This window comes from Mastigoproctus giganteus, chromosome 3 (genome assembly GCF_048544385.1).
Source record: "Mastigoproctus giganteus isolate SK-2022 chromosome 3, ASM4854438v1, whole genome shotgun sequence".
NCBI classification, from domain to species: Eukaryota; Metazoa; Arthropoda; class Arachnida; order Uropygi; family Thelyphonidae; genus Mastigoproctus; species Mastigoproctus giganteus.
Window position 1 is genome coordinate 225,036,151 of NC_143577.1, and position 20,662 is coordinate 225,056,812.

Genomic DNA, 20,662 nt, shown 5'->3' on the forward strand with positions numbered 1-20,662 from the left:
GATAGAATTAAAATCAATAGCACGAACACCTGCCCATTAGACTATGACATCATGCAATTGTAATCCACTAAGTAGCAGATTTTTTATGACTAAATGAGCTTGAATACTATCTCTGAGCATACAAGCAGAATATAATTATGCTCCATTTAGCAATTCTTATTATCTTGCCGATGCTAACGACATGGCTCTTGAAATGCCATTTTTATCAGCGGAACAATCATTAGGACAAAAGCCTATTGGTCGTACAGTGACTGCTCCCCCTTATGGAAAGGTTTAGGTACGATACCCCTTGGTATTGAATCCAGACTTTTCTTCCTAGAATGGCGGAACTAGTCGTCCGCAGAGTGATGGATATTTCATCCCAGATAACAGTAAACCAACAACAGAATACAAGAAACAGAAACACAGACATAGTATAATGATTTTAAAAATTCTTCTTTTTTCAGCTGCACTTGTATAAAGCATTACAAGCAGCCTCTTCAAAATGTAGCAGAGTGGCGCAGTGGAAGCGTGCTGGGCCTATAACCCAGAGGTCCGTGGATCGAAACCACGCTCTGCTAATAATATTTTATTTATTTTTTAACAGAAAATATGTCTTGCCAAGTCACACGAATAACTTGAGAGACACTAAATTACCTGAGAAATGTATCAACTTTATGATAAAAATTAGTTTATTGGACGATAAATTTAAAAGCCAACCCAAATAAGTGCAAATACTTTAACTAATTAACTTCAGGCCACGTTTCTGATTACTCTTTGGAAAAATGTCATATATTGAAATTTCTTATTATAAACTTATAAATTAAAATTAATGTACAAACTAAGTAACTAATTATAACTTTATTACACTAAAGCATAAGTTAGTGCTAGAGCATCATTCTATACGTAGCCAACTACTAAGTAGTTGACAAATAGCATCATTTAAGTATATCTCATATTGTGAATACCTCCACAACGAGTTACCATAATATTGCAATACTTCGAATAAGTAACGCTTCACCAATGGATAAGACTACTGTTACTTATTCTCGGTGGATACCACCAACCAGAGGGCACTGTTTGAAAACTGGTATGGGATAAAACACTGTGTTATTCACATACTATCCCTATTAGGCTTTCCTAAGTCTAATAAAGCAGTGTAGCAAAGTGACAGTAGGAGAGGAAAAAGAAGAAATACCATCGAAAGAGGAAAGGACAGTTACTCCTCACACACTCACCGAACAAAAAACCACTCATAAATCCCCCGAATAAGCAACGCTTCCCCCATTAGAAAAGACTGTTGTACCTATTCGCGGTAACGAGGGTCCCATCAAGACATCCCCCACCAGAAGGCACCGTTTCGGAACTTGTTGGCTCCTCATCGGTGGGTACTCTGGTGTTGCAGTAGTCTTCTCCATTGGTGAAAAGTTACCTACACGAGGTAGTGCAATATCATGGTAGCTCGTTGTGAAAGTATTCACAATATGAGATATACTTAAATGATGCCATTTCTCAAATACCTAGTAGTTGGCTACGTATAGATATGATGCTCTAGCACTAACTTATACGTTAGTAAACTTCTACGTAACCTGAGACTATTGCCCTAAATGTATTATCTAACTTTGTTATACTAAACGCACTAAACTTTCAAGCAGCCTGAGGCATAAGCCCTAAAATGCGTTTAGTCTGATTCATTTCATACACCATCAGGCATCTCATATTGTGGAGTTATACTTCATAACTGAATTGTCATCACTGCATCACCAGGGTATCTACCCAAACCGAGGAAAGACCAAATAGCCTTGAAACGGTGCCATCTGGGTATGGTGGTATCCGCTGAGAATAAGTAACAATAGTCTTCTCCATTGGTGAAGCCTTACATCTTCGAGGTAGTGCAATATCATGGCAACTCGTTGTGAAGGTATTCACAATATGAGATACACTTAAAATGATGCCCTTTCGGCTATTTTGCAGTTTGCTGCATACTAACATGATGCTCTTGCACTACCTTGTACATCAGTTAACTTTATTATAATAATTAACTGTCTCCTGCAGATCTCCAATTCGGGTTGGAAGGAAAAATATATCGTTATATTTAAATTAATATTCAAAAGATATATTAACAGTTAACTTTCTTAGAAGGAAAGGAAAGAAAAGAAACAGCAATCATAAGATTTTCAGCCCTGGTGGATCGCACGGCTGGTAGAATCATCGTCCTTTCTCAACGGGGTGGAAAAGACCTGCGTTAGAATATCATCAATGACGCCAGGAATTTTTATCGGCCTTTTTCACAAAGTGGCTGGGTTAGTGAATTAGTTGGTCTCAGGCGAGGTAGTACATGGTTTTTCTTTCTCTCGGAAACTCGGGTTTTTCGGCCATTTTGTAATAAAGCAAACAGCAAATCGACCACAGAATACATGCAGTTTACAGACATATATAGGGCGCAATATAGCTAAGTAGCTGATGCGCCCAAAACTCTACAACAACAGTATAACTTTCATTACTATTAAGTCTTTTGGGAAACAAAAGGAAGCCATACTTGACGTAATCAACTAAAGATTATCAGTTAAAGTTTACCACTCTATACCGAGTGGTAATTTTGCTGCAAGCTGCAACAGGGTTATGCTTATGACTGCTACCTGCAATCATGCTGTAATTAAACAGCCTGAACAAAACAAAAGAAAATTACTAAAAAGGTAAAATAATTAAAGTTCGCAAAATGAATTGAAGTAATCAGAGACAGCTGATACTCTTGGGAAGAGCAACAGCGTAGAACCTTGAACTAGATGATGTAACGGCAACCGGAATAAGACAGACACCCCACACGTGCAAAACTAAAAGCAAATGTCGACCCTCAGTTCAAAAAGGAAATTACAGTAACCACTATGTCAGAACGAAATCAAGTACTGTGGATTTTAGATGGTTGTATTTCAGTCATGGCCTTTTTATAACAAAGCAAACCGACCACAGACGCCCCATATATGGTTGTTCAAGGTGCATAATTACAGCATGATTGCAGGAGGCAGCAGCGCCTCACAAGCATAACACGTTGCAGTTTGCAGAAAAATTCCCATGTGGAAGAAAGTGTTAACTGTAATTGATAATCTTTGGTTGATTACATCACGTATGCCCTTGTGGGTAGCACAGTTGGTAGAATCATTGTACTCCCCACACCGGGTGGAAAAGACCTGGGTTGGTGATGTCAATGACGAGAGGAATTTTTATGGACCTTTTTTACAACGTGGCTGAGTTAGTCGGTCTCAGGCGAGGGTAGCATGGTTTTTTTCTCCCGGAAACTCGGGTTTTTCGTCCAGCAAAACATCGACAACAGAACACATACAATTTACAGGCAGTATATACGGAGCAATATAGCCTTTGTCGCTAATGCTCCTAAAAACCCAACAACAACATGTATAGCTTCATCATTTTGCCAAAAACTTATTTGTTAATGACAGAGCAGCACACAAGCCATGACTGATATACGACCGAGACTGGCGAGGATTTGGCTGTTTAATATAGAAGCGTCTTCGTGATAGTGCAGTAGTTATAATCACCGCACTCTCCCACAATGAGAGGAAAATGTCCGGTTTGAATCCCATCAATGAAGCGAGGAACTTTTATGGGTTACCCCCTCCCCCCAACTCCATGGCTGAATTAGTCGGTTTCAGGAGAGAGGTTCTTCCACCAGAAACTCTGATTTTTCTTTCAGCAAAAACAAACTGAACAGAGAACACATGCAATTTACAGACGTAATACACACAGGTGAAGTATTTTCTTTTTTTTTCTTTTTTTTTTTTTTTGTATAATATTGGAAGCGCATTTGCTATTACAAACTCGAAAACAAAACTTCTAATGAATTCCATGAATTATTGTTATCTGGGGTTGGACAAATTCTTGGTTTTTAAACGGCAAGAAGCATTACTTATATTTGAATAAAAACATATGTAATAAATTATAAATATATTGGTATTAGTTCATATCTTTCTACCCATAAGCACTTTTTATCCATTTATACCCTCCCTTAATTCAAGTTCAAAATTTCATACTAGGCGTAAAAGTCAACCTTAAAATTTTTACCCATTTCAGTGCTTCAAAGGTCGACTTTATGTGTTGGAACATATGGTAATTCTCTTTTTTTTAGCGAAATACTGCCAAGGTCGCTGATGATTTTTGATTTAAACGTGATCAGTGGGAATCCAGATTTTATATCTGCCATCTAAGTAGCCAATACTCTGGTGACCAGTTAAATTACGGTGGGTACTAGCAGATCCACACCACACAGGACACGCATAACAAAAGATAAGATGAAGGTATATATAGGATACAATCATATAATAATTGGCAGATGGTTTGTTTTGGATTTACACCTAAGAAACTAAAGTAAGGTGACCTAACACCCCCCCCGGTGTTCGGAATGGTTATTTTCAGGACACAAATATCCTGCTTTTCTGAAATTTTAAACATAATGGTTTATCCAGCAGTTTTTATCATCTCCATTTTTAAAGGAATTTCAATTTAAAATTAGATCTATCAAATACGACTTTATAAAAGGCATTGGAATTTCTAGTGCTAAAAAACCACTCATGCGCATAAGTTCATCAAGAGCTGATTCTAAGAAAATAAGGATGTCATCCTGGAACATATTTCCATTCCTTCTCTTCTGTCTACAAGCGGCCTTAGTGATGTAGATTTTGAGTGCACCTGCTGTGCCATCCAGCAGAGCACCCTTTCGTGGGATAAAAAACGGAATTCCACGTAGACATCGGACAGACAATCTGCATTGTAACCTCCATTAATCTTGCTCAAGGATGCGATGCTATTTTCATTACTAGTTCGTCGAACTTCGTAATTTTTATAATTTTGTTCTTTAGAAGGTGAAACATGAAACAAGATAACGATACCAAGAAATACATTTCAAAAATCGCTTGTTAAGGTTTATTTATTTTGCAGAAGTGCTGACAGGATTTATTATAAAATGTTTTGAATTACCATTAAATGAAGAGGCTTCCGTAGTGTGCTTGGCATATTCAATAAGCAATTACTAAAAATCGATTGGCCCACAAATATGAAGTAGGGACCATGAGTTACGTGCACCAGACGATCCGAATGCTTAAATTACGTACAGAAAAAAAATTGTTCCCTTAAGTTCGCTTGCAAAATTTTAATTTTCAAGATATTATTCAAAATTATTATAACTGACCACACCTTAGCTTTGCCATACCAATACTGAGTGAGTTCTCAAATAAAAAAATAATAATAAATAAAAAAAATCTATAATTCATTTAAAAGATTTTTTTAAATTTATAATCCATTGTCAATCACACTAAAAATATTTATATTTTCTTGGTCAGATAGACTTCCCCATCAGAACAGAAAGAAGTTCAATACAATATGACTGAGTAAAGCCATTGGCTCCTGTTTTATTTTATATTAATATTTCTTAATTATTAGTCAGTTATATTACAGTCATTATTTTACGATACATTAAACTACAAATTGAAACATGGCGAAGTTCTCATTATTCAGATTTTTTTTTAATTGTCTCAGATTTCACGTTTTAAAACACATTTTGAACCGACTGTGGCCTTCAGTATCTGGCTGCCCTAAAGTAAAGGCATGAAGCCCCAGAAAATGCCCTCGTGGGTAGCACAGTTGGTAGGATCGCCGTCTTTCCCACACGACGTGACGTGAGGAATTTTAATGGGCCTTTTGCACTGGCTGAGTTAGTCGGTCTCAGGCGAGAGTAGCATGGTTTTTCCTCCAGTAAACAGAAAATCGACCACAGAACACACGAAATTTACAAACAGTATACACAAAATATGGCCTTAGTCGCTGATGCTCCTAAAGCCTGATAAAAACAACCCCAGTAAATTGTGTGTTGCTATGGTTGGTTCTTTTTTTGCGGATGAACATCCAGTTTCCGGGAGGAAAAGCAATAGAATTGCCACAGAAACTATTTTAAACATATTGTTTGAAACTTTTATAAGTCGCCTAAGAACATCCAGCAAACCTTAGCTCTTATTACTTTCCGAGAAAACTGCTTATAACAGTTGATGAGACTTCCTGTGTACGTTAATAAAAGATAGAATACCTGCTGATCGGGTGTGTGGTATTCGTGATTTAAATCGAAAATCTGTTGTTGTTGGGTTTTGGAGCACCAGCGACTCAGGCCATATTACTCCGTGCATATTGTCTGTGAATTGCATGTGTTCTGAGGTCGATTTTCTGTTTTGCTGGAAGAAAAACCCGAGTTTCGGGGAGAAAAAACATGCTACCCTCGCTTGAGACCGACTAACTCAGCCGCTTTGTGAAAAAGGCCCATAAAAATTCCTCCTGTCACCGACGGGATTCGAATTCAGATCTTTCCCACCCGGTGTGGGGAGGACGGCGATCCTACCAACTGTGCTACAGAGGGCTCGTAAATTCGTAGCCATTGCATTGTATGATTTTTGTCCTGCTGAAACAGAAACATTTGCGTTTTTCAAAGACCTTCCTTTACCAAAAAATAAAATAATACTTTCCTCTTGAAATTCTGCAAACATATTTATAAAAGACGAAACTATTTAATTACAGTACTCGTATCAGAACATTTACGAACTACGTGAAAGAAACAAAAGACAGGCATACACAAGGTATTTCAAGGCATACAAAAAGAAAATTTTAGGAGTTTTATCAATTTTATTGGTTTCATATCCTCTCCCCTGCCTCCATTATGAACAAATCATTCCAATGCTATCGAAATAATAATCAAATAAAGTGAAATTATTAACCCAGCAGGGATTGCGAAATGAAGACCCCTAACTTCCTATATAAAACTAATGTCATTGACAAACCGACTGGATCAAACCTACGAATGAAAAAAACTGTCTTACCGATAGAAAGTGGACTGTATATAAATTCGTGCAGGCTTTTTTCTCTTCCTTAACGCCATTTCTCATTGTTCATTGTGAAAGCTCCATATAAATAACATTGACATGATGGAGTCAAAGACACGGAAGGTATTTCTTCAAGAACTTCCCTGAAAATCCAATTTACAGTAGGAGTATCTCGGCTTTTCTTTGCTTTGTATTCATTGTAGACTCCGCCTAACACCCCCGCAGCGTTCAGTCCATTACCTCTTCGCATATCATAGCAGCAAGAGTAGGAAACGTAGTAATGCACGGACGTTAAGAGGATGTCGACCGATCTGAATAGGTGGAGTCGACCAAGGTGTCGACGATGGTATGCAACGACAAACACTGGACTCGGAACTTAATGGACGGAAAGATTCGGGTAGGCCGACGACTGATGGGGGTGGGGAAACAGAAGAAGAAAAAAAAAGATTAAGAAATAGCAGACGATCGAAAACATTTCTTGTCGATAACGTGGGCATAGTTTCGTGAGGATTTATAAGGTGGTGGTTCTGACTTCAAAACACCTCGCCCATTATATAATATCGAATTACATGACACCTATCATTAGGCGTGGGCTTTCTTTGTCTGGCACTTCTGGAAGTCATTCCTCCTGGTCAAGGTCTTAGCTAAATTCCTTAAGTTAATCAGTAAAAAATCAAGTTAGAGTGCGCATTAAGCATTCACGTTTTTATTTTCAAGAAGTAGAAAACTCTGCATATCTTGAAATGTCGTTTAGAAGTTAGCTAATAATATTAACTTGAAAAAAAAAAAAAAAAAACCAGATAGAAAGAAGTGTTTCCCTAACAGACCTAATTATAAAGAGAACTTACAACGCAATCGAAATGCTACGAGGACAGACTGAACCTATTCGTTTGTTTATTCATTCATTCTTATTAGCACTAAGACAACGTGGATCACCAAGACAACGTGGATCACGAAGTTTTTCTCTAAAAGACAATAGGTAGAAAACTTGTTTATTATGTTAATAATTGGAATGTGGACTTTTGGATCAGTATATAGGCGACTGAAGCCAAGAGGTGTGATGTCTATAAACTTTGCGCTAAAATCAGCTTGTCTCTTTCGAAGGATAAAAGCTTGAGTTTCATTAGGATCTTCCAAAGGACTACTCATGTACATACTGTTACTAAAAAGGATCGGAACACTTAAGAAAAAATAGTTAATAACGGTTTACAGATCAGATTTAAATATGGTTAGAGTCTCTTTTTGTCGTCAGGTTAGGTGTGTTAAGCGCCAAAGCGGCCATGAGGTATCAGTATCTTATGTCTATAACTGCGTGTTCTTCGGTCAGCTTTCTGCTTGCTGGAGAAAAAACTCAGACACGAGAGGCTTACATACGTAAGCGTCTTGTGTATAAGTGGAACAGACCTAGTTTTTGGTCGCGTGAACGGCAATGGGAATCAGTGGAAATGGGCAATATGGTTATGTTTCTAACTTAACTACCAACAGACTTATACGGGTGTGAGGGAAGGCAAAAAAAAAAAAAAAAAAAAATAGTGGTGGTGGAACCAGGATACATAGGTTCGTTTTACAAGCCTCCGGTGAGGATTTCTGGTGTGGGCAGTGTTTTTATTCCATTTTGATAAAGGCATAGGTTTATTTTCTTACATTTAGTCTACAATTGTATATACAACATAATGTTAATTGTATAATAAACAATAATCTTTATTGTTTATTACACAATTATATTAGGTAGAACAATTACCTAAAAACGGCCAAACAGACCATATTGAAATAAAATTCTTGGAATAAGTATCAAAGTAGTTGATGCGTCAATATATTATGCCTGGAAACGGTATATATATATATATATATATATATATATATATATATATATATACAGGGCGTTTCAGTTAAACGTTTCAGAACTTCTAAGAGGGGTAGGGTACATCCTGACAACTCGAAATCATATAGCAATGTGGGGTCGGAAATGCTTTCCTGAAGCGGTGTTGTACACAGAAGCACCATAAAGACGTAAGTGAGAAATCGTTTTAATAATACATGAAAAGAAGCAAAAGGTACATGGATTAAAGTAAGTGTTCGAAGTTTCTTCAACCTCGTATTGCTTTCGCACAGTGGTACCTTGGAAAATGTGCTACAAATCCCCTTTTTCCTGCTGAAGTGTTGTTTTCCGATGAGGCATCCTTCACAAGGGAAGGAATTTTCAACACGCATAACGACCATATCTGGGCGGTCGAGAACCCGCATGCAATACGACGTCGTGCAGCACAGATTCGATTTTCGGTCAATGTATGGGCCGGTATTATGGGAGATCACCTCATCGGACCTTACCTGTTACCGTGTCGTCTAACCGGACCTATCTACTTGATCTTTCTGCAGCAAGTATTGCCACAACTTTTGAGAGATGAACAGATTTCTGCATCGACGCAACAGACAATGTGGTTCCAACACGATGGAGCCCCTGCCCATTATAGCGGAGATGTTCGTAACTACCTGGATGTCACATTTGGTCAACAGTGGATCGGACGTGGTGGTCCCGTGCGTTGGCCTGCTCGGTCACCCGACCTATCATGTCTTGATTTTTATTTCTGGGGTCATATGAAATCGCTAGTTTATGACACCCCTGTTGACAATGCTGAGGAGCTGGTTGCAAGAATCGTAGTAGCTGCCGAAGAAATTCGAAATTCGCCTGGAGTATTCCAGAATGTTCGGATGTCCATGCGTCGGAGATGTGAGGCGTGCATTGTAGCCCGTGGAAGAAACTTCGAACACTTACTTTAATCCATGTACCTTTTGCTTCTTTTCATGTATTATTAAAACGATTTCTCACTTACGTCTTTATGGTGCTTCTGTGTACAACACCGCTTCAGGAAAGCATTTCCGACCCCACATTGCTATATGATTTCGAGTTGTCAGGATGTACCCTACCCCTCTTAGAAGTTCTGAAACGTTTAACTGAAACACCCTGTATATATATATTTCTAGAGTTAACCTTCTATTTGTGGAACAAAAACCAAATTTCAGGTAGGGGGAACTCGTCTGAGCCCAACTGACTCAGCAATGAATCGATAGAGAGAACCTGTGTAACAAGTGAGGATACCTCAGGGATCGATTGAATCCTTTCCTCATTATAATTTAATTTTCCTAAATGATGGTGACGAAGGTATCAAAAGGAGGCTGTCAACGTTTGGTGATGATTTGAAGGTGAGAAGGGTGGTTAACAACTCGAGCCAGGCCACGTTGATCCAAAAAGACTTGTTCTGCAGGCGCATTATAGTCAAAGTAGCTTATGCGCCATCAAACCCCCACATCAACAACTACACTTGTTCTGGTTGCATTTATGGTCCTAAAAGTGGCAAGTTTAATGTTTCTAAAGATTAATATATAAATGTAAGATTATCCATCCGAAGAGCAGAAATACTGGAGTCACGTATAATATAGCTAGGAGAAGGGCTAAATGTAGCTCAAGAGAAAAAAGGCTTATGTGTTACTGTTCAATCTGACACGAAATTATTCCATGCCGTGTAAACAGGTGGCTAGAAAGGCACCTACAAAATAGTGGCCTGTCTATGATTTAAAGGGCCTTCGCTAGTAGGAAGAAGGAGGCCATTGTCCCTTTTTACAAGACGATGATAGACTAATTTATTGAGGTCTAGAGACCTATAAAGAGGCACAGAACGTCTAGAGAGTTAAAAGAAGACCGACCAGATCATCGACGAGGGCAAAACAGTGCACATATAAAGAGCAACTGAAACTGTGGACTGTAAAGTTCGACAACTAAACATCTAAGAAGAAGATCTCATTGAAGTTATCAAGTGCTGAAGGGGTTGAGTAAAAATAACGAGGAACGACTGTTCTCCCTCGTAGTGAGACAAGGACCAGAGGGTATAAATATAAAATTCAAGGACTAACAGAAGAATGGATCTTATGCATTTTCGCCTATGGGCAGAGGGCTGTCGAACGCTGTAATAAATTGCCTCCCAACGTGATAAGTCAGTGAGTCTAGCTAAATTTAAAGCTGTATTTGATTATTACCTTCTGGGACTCATATCAGTTAGCTTTACTAATACTGATACTAAAACGAGCAACTCACCATTCGAGTTGCTCGTTTTTGGACCCTTTCAAGAAGTTAAATGTCTTTTTTCAGATGAGGTCTCCATACTTGAACACAGTGTTCCATTACTGAATGAAAGTAAATGGAATAAACTACAGTTAAAAATCAGTGGAAAATAAATACTCTATCAACTATCATTCGTTAATGTGCTTCAATGAGTGTTCTATTTAAATATAAACATCAATAAAATAAGATGGATCAAAAGGATTTCTACTGATGGAAGGATGGCCATCGCAAATCTAAACACCATTCAAAACAGAAACACATACATTAGAACTCATCTATTCTGATGATGTCTTTAACGAAGTCAGTAGATGATATACCTTTGGCACGTACCAGCTCATGTCACCGTCTGTTTATTTTGGCTCTTACTACTTCCTTTAGGTGTCAGACATATTTGAACCAAGCTACTACATGTTGCCTTTGGTATCCCTCATTAGTTAATATGAATGACTTGCACTGCTAAAATAATCATCCCATGATAAAAATCTACTTTCTGTCTTAGCGTTCTGATCTACGATCGGCGTCATTATTTTAATTGCAGGACCAAACTCGTCTTTTTTTTTATTATTTTCCTAATCGTTTATCTTGACTAACCCAAAGGCGGTTTTAGAGTAGTTAGGATAGAGTGGCGCCATCTAGCAATAGTCTGTGTAATTAAGGTGTTTATTGACATTATTCTTAAATGTTGTGTGTTCGGTTGAGTTTATCGATTTTTTTTTTTTTTTTTTTTTTAAAGAAAACCTTAGGGATTTTAACGATGTTTGGTAAAGCATTTCGAGAATTATAAGGGAGACGACCTAACTCTTGCTATTCTGCTCTTTAGTTTCTTTAAGTGAGCCTCTGAAAGAGAATTTCAATTTCTTTGATTTGGCGAATCTCCTAGGGGGAAACCAGGAAATGCCATGACCAATTGGCTGATGACAAAAGGCGTTTTTCCTTGTGTGCACAAGTGCAAGTTTTTGTGTGCGGGTGAAGAAAACGAAGTATAGAGAGAAAGTTCGCGACATGAGGTAACGAAGAAGCTTGACCCTATCGCAGCAGTAAACTAGAACAACGAATGTCCTTGGTCTCTTACACAAGCGTTTTGATGTGTATCTGGTTCGTCTTCATCCAGTTGTGGCTTCCTGTCCTTCACACGAGAAACAGGAATTAGGCCAAATACCCATGTAGTAGACTATTCATACATGACCAAACGTGGCCACAATGACCTAGCAACATTGTGTGTCGATGTGCGATTTGTATAAGCAAACTCGATGGTCCATAGAATATTAGATAGGTAAGGAAGATACTTCACTGAAGGGTGAATATCGTTTCATCTTTAAGCCAAAAAGTCATGAATACCTAGTGGAACGAAAAAATTCTAGATATGCCAAAATCCTTGTTTTAACATCGCAATAGTATAACCTTTGTAACCTCGATGTAGTAGTAGTAGCATGTGATGCAAGAAAGCAAGTGTATGTGAGCTTATGCAGCATCAGCCAAATAAAAAAAAAAAAAAAAAAATATCACACCATTCCCTTCAAATGCCTGTCCAGTTCCTCCTTAAATTTATTCAATCTACCAACTTCCACAACGACAGATGGAAGTTTGTTCCAGCAATTAACCACCCGCTGGCTAAAGGCAAATTTCCGCACATCTATTCTACATCTATCTTTTCTTAATTTGAATTTATGTCCCCTTAGGTTCGTAATCTGAACAAGTGGAAGGATCCCATCAGAATTCAGCGTGCTCAACCCATTCAAGGCCTTATACACCTCAATCAGATCACCGTGCAGGTGCCTAGTCTCCAGCCACTGCAATTTGCAGAACTTAAGCCTCTCTTGGTAAGAGGATCCCTTCAATCCCCTCATCAATCTTGTTGCCCTTCTCTGTACACGCTAAAGCAAATCGACATCCTTCCTAAAATGTTCGTCATTAAAAACTGATAAAGTGATTCGGTTTAATTAATAGGACTAGTGGGAATATCAAAAGAAATTCACTACAATGCTATCATAATTATGTGATTAATGAATTTTTTTTCAAGATTACATAAAGGGCAGAGTGGATCCAGAAGGAATAATAGTGGTAATCCGTAAAAACACACACTGGCCAAAAAAATACGAACCTTTGTAGTAAGGGTCACAGACAAAAGAAATGCAAACGTACAGAAAACTGTGAAGTGGGTGATGACGTGTTCCCTCTTTGAATATAAAAACTACACATGCTGTTTGACTGCAGTAATCTGAGGACACAATGGGGTAAATCCGTGATCTATCAAACTTCGAAAAAGGTCTTATCATTGTTGCACATTTAGTATGAGTCACTAGCTTCTCAAAAGCATCCATCTCAAAGGTATTTTAATGACTGGAAAGTCGGTTTTTCCCCATCTCAAAGGCGTAAACATGGCAGAAAAACAATACTTCAAGAGCGAAGCCGTCGTAATCTTAAGAGGACTGTACAGAAAAATAGAATATACAGTGTGCAGCAAATAATATCTGAATTCAACCAAGCCCAGAACTGCCTTATTTCAACCCGCACCATGCGCAGGGAACTGAAGAAATTGGATATTGACAGTCGCTTGTCTATTCGGAAGCCACTCGTTTCAGAGACAAACGGAAAAATCCGCTTGCAGTCGTGCCGAGAACGTCATGATTGGCCAGTGGAACAACGAATGAAACTCATGTGGCCAGACAAATCACGATACACTTTGTTTTACACTGATGGTAGGCAGAGAATGTGGCGAGAACTAGGTGATGGAGCCTGTTTGCTTTGTTAAGACAACCCAAGCATCTGGAGGTGGTATCATGACATAGGGAATGTTTTGTTGGCACGGAGTGAAATCGTTGATACTGGTGGAAGGTACTGTCATCCAGGGAGTACCTGAATTTTGTATCAGATCTACTGCATCTTGAAGTGTTACACTTTTATCCCGAACGTGATGGCCACTTTATGGATGACAATGCAACAGCGAATCGAGAAAGATTGGTTCGGAGAATATGACATGGATTTCCACCATCTTCCCTGGCACCCACATTAACGTGATCTCAGTTGTTGTTGTTGTTATTTGGTTTTTAGGAGCATTAGCAACTAAGGCCATATTGCTTCGGGGATATGCGGTAGTCATTCCCTGACCTTTCCGCATCCTCCGTATTTGGTGGTCATGGGCTCGAACCCCAGTCTAATCAAGACGCGTGTGCTCCTGCCCACCTGGCTACGGAGGCGCCCGTGATCTCAGTCCTGCTGAGAATGTGTATGGGATATGGTGGAGAGAGAGCTATTCGACAAAGTCCTCTTCTTTCAACTTTGTTACAGCTAATTGACATTTTTCTGGAATAATGGTTACAATTAGCATTAGCAGAGGCATTTAATGCAAGAAAGCAAGCTTATGCAGCATCAGCCAAAAAAAAATAAATAAATAAAAATAAAAAATAAAATAAATAAATAAAGAAAAAATAAATAAAATAAAATAAAATAAATAAATAAAAAAATAAAATAAAATTAGACCAGCATTAAAACACCTCATTGAATCCATGCCGCGCCCCAACATTTGGTGCTATTAGAAACAAAGGCGGCCCGATTCGATACCGAGTAAAGGTTCGTATTTTTTTTTTTTTTTTTTTTTAGCCAGTGTGTGTATGATTCCAAAAAGCATGTTTTTGAATATACTATTTCTGGTTATCTGCAAACTGAACAGTTTTCCTAGGTCGTTTCCCACTGAAACACAGATTGAATCTTCCCTGGACTAGGTGTTTGAATTTCTGATGAGTGTTCTAGCGTGAAATGCAGTTGGTTAAATTAGTAAAAAGTAACGAAAAGATGGCTGCTCCAATTACATTATTCCAGCATGTTTACGAGTATAAACTGGGCACAAATGCTACAAAACCAATCCGTACCGTGTTCACGGCATTCGGAGAAGATACAGTGAGCGAATTCACAGCCCAAAAATGGTTCAAAAAGCTTAAATCTGATGATGAGTTACTTGATGACGCACCTAGTAAGGGACAACCGACGGCTAATGACGAACTGAAGGACGCCACAGAATCAGATTTAAGCCAAACATGTCATGTGCTTGAGACAGATTCAATGCGAGCAATGAAACCACCAGTTTGTACTGTATTTGCATCGACTAGGAGAGGTGTACAAACCGAGCAAATGGGCTCCACATAAACGCAGTCGGCAACAAACCCAAACCATGTTATCCTCGCTTGAGACCGAATAACTCAGCCGAGTTGTGAAAAAGACTATTAAAAACTCCTCGCGTCATTGTGGGATTCGAACTCAGGTCTTTTCCACCCAATGTGGGAAGGACGGCGATCCTACCAACTGTGCTACCAACGAAGGCGAGGATGAAAGAATATAGATTTTGGAAGAGTAAAGCACAGGGGGTTAGAGGCATACTAGTTATACTTAAAAAATGTATGTGCATCACAATGTTGGTAATGTTAATGAGATTGTCATTGGATTCCAAGATGAGTTTTGAATTTCAAGTTCCATCTAGTGATTAATATTTGGGGGTCTTCGCATTCAATTCTATCGGGAATGAATGGTTATTTACAGGTGCAGGAAATAATTCAAATTGTAATTTGAAATGTCCTTTTCTTTAGTATTATTGAAAATACAGTTCTTTTTGTACCCGGATTTAACTGGCATGAAAGCTTCGAAAAAGCACCTATTAGCATATAATAATATACTTGACTAAATGATAACCTGGTTATCATTTAGTCAAGCCCTCGTGGAGACTTACTGAGAATTATGCAAATTATTCTTTTTATAATCTGCTGTTAAGAAACCCGAAAGTATGATAATTTTAACCGCCTATAGCTTTCAACGGATTTAACTAATCGATCTATAAGCAATATTATTATATTGCAAGTTTCATTGCAAACTGAGTCTCCATGACAATAAAGTACTATTCTGAAGTAAAGACTGAAGTACTATTCATGAAAAATTCTGTGGAAATAATGATCGAAATTAATCAATTTTGAACCGCTTAAGAGAAATTTTAAAAAAGATATCGTACTTTAACTAAAATATTTTTGTTAGATAGTGATAATCAACTGAAATATTATTTTTTTAAAGAGATGTGGTTGAAAAAATTGATAAAATTTACAGTATTCAAGCTAAACAGGATTAAAGTTGATGGAATAACAAAATAAGTTAGAAAAATAACTGTGACAATATTTATGGTGTTTTGAATGGTTTAGCTTTAATAAATTAGTTTTTTGTAGCCCCTAACAGGTTGCGCATTCCACAACTCGCCAGCCCAGTACCAGAAAGATCTGATCAAAAGGTTGGTATGCGACTTGAGAAGCATGAATATGTCAAGAACGACCTCTAATTGACCTTGTAACTTACACTGACAATGTCAAAAAAATGAAATGTAGCGCAAAATGTAGTTTACAGATTAAAAGATCATTGCTCGTAAACTTCCAGTGACAGAAGATTTAATATACACAACTTTTTCTGGCATGATAGATTTGGTAAGCCATTTTAATGCTTATCTTTTAAGTGTAAAGAGAGCTTCGGACGATGCGTATGAATATGACTTTGACATTAAAACGATTTTGAAGCTTAAAAATCGTTTTATGGTAAATTTGTACACACTGCAACCAGATATTGCACATTGGAGATCATTGTGATATGCTGATTTTCTAGAACAAAGAATAAAAGCTGTCCTCACGTCTTTCAGGTTTACAGGCACGCAATCAAGAACCTGTATGAACCAAGTTCTTATGCCAGTCATAAATAGAGCATCTACTGGAAGCTGTTTCCCAAATCAAATGCGTAAACGTTGAACTTTCTCGATGCAGACTGTTCAAATAAAAGAATACAATTGGCTTATTATGCGGTTGCGAAAGTCGCTATTTTGCAGTTCATTTGCGTGTCATCTACTGGTGAACTTCATGATTTCTAGTCACCAAAAAAAACTTGCAAGACTACGTCTTTCAATCAGTGCTTGATATCTTTAAGAAGTTTAAAATGCACGAAGTTATAGGCTTACAAGTCGTTGTTTATAACACTAAAGTTGGTGTTATAAAAAAAAAAAAAAAATTAATTTTAATCTATCTGTCTAGAGGTAAGCCATTTTCATGCATTTATTTGGTAAGGGAATTATTTGGTTAAATAAACAATAGGCAGTGATACTGAGGCACAGCGGTATAATTGTCCCATCACATACAGAGGAAACGCTGTACCTGAAGCCTGTCTAGAGCCACCACTAGACACCCTGTGAAAGGCTGGTAACCTATCCGGGAGACATTCCAAATAGGCGCTCATATAAATCCAATTAAACTTTTTTTCCTCAAAATATTTTTAACTCTTGTTTATCTGCCGGAAACTTTGTAGTATTTCATTTTACACAACGCTTCCGACTAGTAGTTTTCAAAAGCCCTTAAATTTGACTTTTTTACATGTAAAATTTTACTACTTTACTATTGCGGAGCCCTTTGTAATCATTTAGCTGCTAGTCTCCTCTTCCATTACGTTTCCTTCAAGTAATAAATAAGCATCAAATTGACCATACACTTAATCCATCTATTGTATATGAATAAAAAATTAAACTTCACTCTGTTTCGTTAAGCCTGTAAAATACATTTCAACTTTCTCACACCAGTTTTTAAACCTGTGTCCTCTAGGTGAGAAATATGTATGTATATACATAAATCTCCTCCTCCTAACAGTATTGAACAAATTCAGTGTGGAGAAAAAAAAAAAAAAAAAATTCGATTCCCATCCGAATTGAAGTGGGTTTAGTTGCTCAGAAATTGTACGTAGGCAACTAAGGCCACGAGGAGTCCGTATATCATGTCTAAAATAACTGTCTTGTTGAATGAAAAACCCGAGTTACGACAGACAGTTGCTATTGTAGTAGGTTTTACGACCATCAGCGACTAAGACCATATTGCTCCGTGTACATTATACTGTCTGTAAACTGTGTGTGTTCTGAGGCCGATTTTTTGTTTACTGGACAAAAAACCATGCCACCTTCGTCTGAGACCGACTAACTCAGCCACTTCACTTTTTTACTTTAGATTTATGTATATTTCCTGATAGGTTGGGCTATTCAAAATTCCCCCTGTCATCCACGGGACTCGAACTCAGGTCTTTTCCAACCACTGTGGGGAGGACAACGATCCCACCAATTGTGCTACCCAAGAGGGGGCACGACTGAGAGAGAAAATAAGAAATCCGCTACTGAAAACTCTGCCATAAGCTTACAAAAATTCTTCCTGTCCCACAGTTCTTTCCAAAGACAGAAATCGAAACAGGCCTTTTTTTTTTTTTTTTTTACATGGTGTGTAAAATGTTCTTTCATCTTTGTTCTTTCTGTAAAATGTTCTTTCATCGTATGGTCTTTCATCAACAAAACAGACGACCACCTAACGATAAAATACACCCAATTTGCAGGCACTACTATATGGATTCTGCATGACCCTAGCTGTCTCATCCTTTATTCTACAACAGCCGAATTCAATCTTGAACCCCGACAAAAACTCTTTGTTGCCAATAAGGTGATGAGTCTCCAGTAGTTAGAAGATCCACTGGCTTGATGAATAAGTAATTATAAAAATTATCAGAATACCAGGATCTTTCGCCGTAATTATAAAGAAATCTGCAGTCTATTTATTTCAGGAGACAATGTAAACAGGCTTATACTCGTATTTTCTTTTGATGCTCCGCTCATTTCAAAGAAAGATAAAAAACTGCAGTAGTAGTAAAGACCTCTTAAACTAGAATCGTAATAACGTCTTTGTATGGTCAATTACGGTAGAAATCTGATGATTATTTGATCTAAACTATTTTTTTCTCGTGAGAAGAAAAGCAATTCTTAAGAAAACCAAGCAACTTAAATTCACTACATCTCTCGGCGTCAAAGACCTCATTTAATTGCCTAAACACAATCTTTCTAAGTGCCGTAATTTTTTTTTTCTTTTTTTGTGCATACAAAACCTTTGAAATAGTTTGATGCCACATTAAACCAGTAAAAAATGGAATAGTCCGGTTTCCTGATAGCATTTCCCAACAGAATGAGAAAACTGTTTTAATTCTCCATCTCATGTTTTATGTCCTTCGCTTACCGTGAAGGAGTTTGAGAGAGTTTCTCTGAAATTCAGCGTGCAACACCACTCATTATCGGCTATTACTGTAATCTGTCACATTAAATAAGCCATCCAGAAGTTTAATGTAGTATCAGACGAGTCAAAAATCACCATTAAACGCCTTCCACTTAGGTTCATTAGGAGTGATTTGACCATCGTCTTGAAAGCGTACTTCGCACCTGACCTTTTCCCCATCAAGTCTAATGATTGGAAATTCCACCTTAAACTCACGAGTAAAGCCACCATGGCAGTCTGGGATCATTAACTCTTCTTGTGTTCATTTATTCTTTTGAATTAGATGCTTATTACGTTTGCGATCCGTCGCAATAATAATTGAATAAAATATCGGTAATGGTGTGATTAGAATTTTATTTTCGTCTGCGGTTTGTTAACGGCGTCAAAATGAAATGCTACAGTAGTCACCATGGCAATTATCATTATGGGATTAGTGTCACGTGTTCTATTGAAGTCAATTGACTCTAGAATGAAATGTGTTATTACACAAGAAATGAAAATTCATAAAAATTTACTGAGCAGTTGTCCACATGTTAAAAAGTACTTCAGGGTGAAAATTAAAACAGAAAAAGGGGGGGGGGGACAGTAACATAAACGATAAAACAAATGATAGATGTCGCTGCGATGAAACCGACCACTTCAATTTATTAGAATTCAAAAATGCGTATTTCTGAGCGAAAAGCGACACCTACTTTTTTAATAACTTTCTTTGTTACTGCCAATTTATTTTTGTTTTATAAATTTACATTGCATTAATCATAGCTGAATCTATTGATTGTGCTATATAAATACTGACTTGACATAATCAGTTAATTTTTGTTTGATTATATATTTGATCGTTATTATTTTAACAATTATTCTGGTATTTCCTGCTGTACATCGAGGTATATTTGCATAAATTGCATGTAATGTAATTGGGAACTTTTCGTGATAATAAATAAATAACTGTCAAATGTAACTGGTTAATTATTACTTATGGAAATCAGGACAGTGAGCAATGCTTTTATTTTTCATACTTATTGTTATAACATGGATAAAATATATCCCAACATAAAGTCTCAAATCAGCCAACAACCACAAATGAACTTTGTATTCGTTCTTTTGTTATTAACCGGTTTCTGAACTGTTTCTCAATACGTAAGTAACTGAATTTCCGATGAACTCATTCGAACAACATTCTTGCATAAGAAACTAACTGTTTTGCATTGTTTTGAAAAGTTTCTGAATCCCTAATGAATGATATTCGCTTCAGGCAACTTTGTGTACAGTAGTTTGAATTTGAAGCTGCAGTTCGCATCCTGAACAAACACTGCAGTCACTGTAATACAAAGCACACTCGAGACTATAATCTATCATTAAAATGCTATTTTTTCAGCAACTGAATGGACTGAATTCCATTTAGTATGCAAACGAACATTCGATATGGTGAGTAAAAATTTCTCTTCTATATTTGATTCGTTACAGACAGCTTGACAACTATAGGCCTCGAGATTTATTCCCACACAAGTCACTTCCTCGTCATTAGAGCATCATTAATCAGCACACTAAAAATATCTAAGAACAATAGAAAGTGTTTACGACTAAAAGACTACAAATTAGGT

General features: G+C 37.4%; 1 protein-coding gene and 1 non-coding gene across 2 annotated transcripts in view; one reads left to right on the plus strand and one right to left on the minus strand.

Annotated features, from left to right (window-relative positions):
- Positions 1-20,662, minus strand: part of LOC150088793 (uncharacterized) — a 152,837-nt gene that overhangs the window by 65,086 nt on the left and 67,089 nt on the right. The gene's annotated exons all lie outside the window — the stretch shown is intronic.
- On the plus strand, positions 489-560 carry TRNAI-UAU (transfer RNA isoleucine (anticodon UAU)). Its single transcript has one exon. It is a non-coding gene; the product is annotated as a tRNA-Ile (tRNA).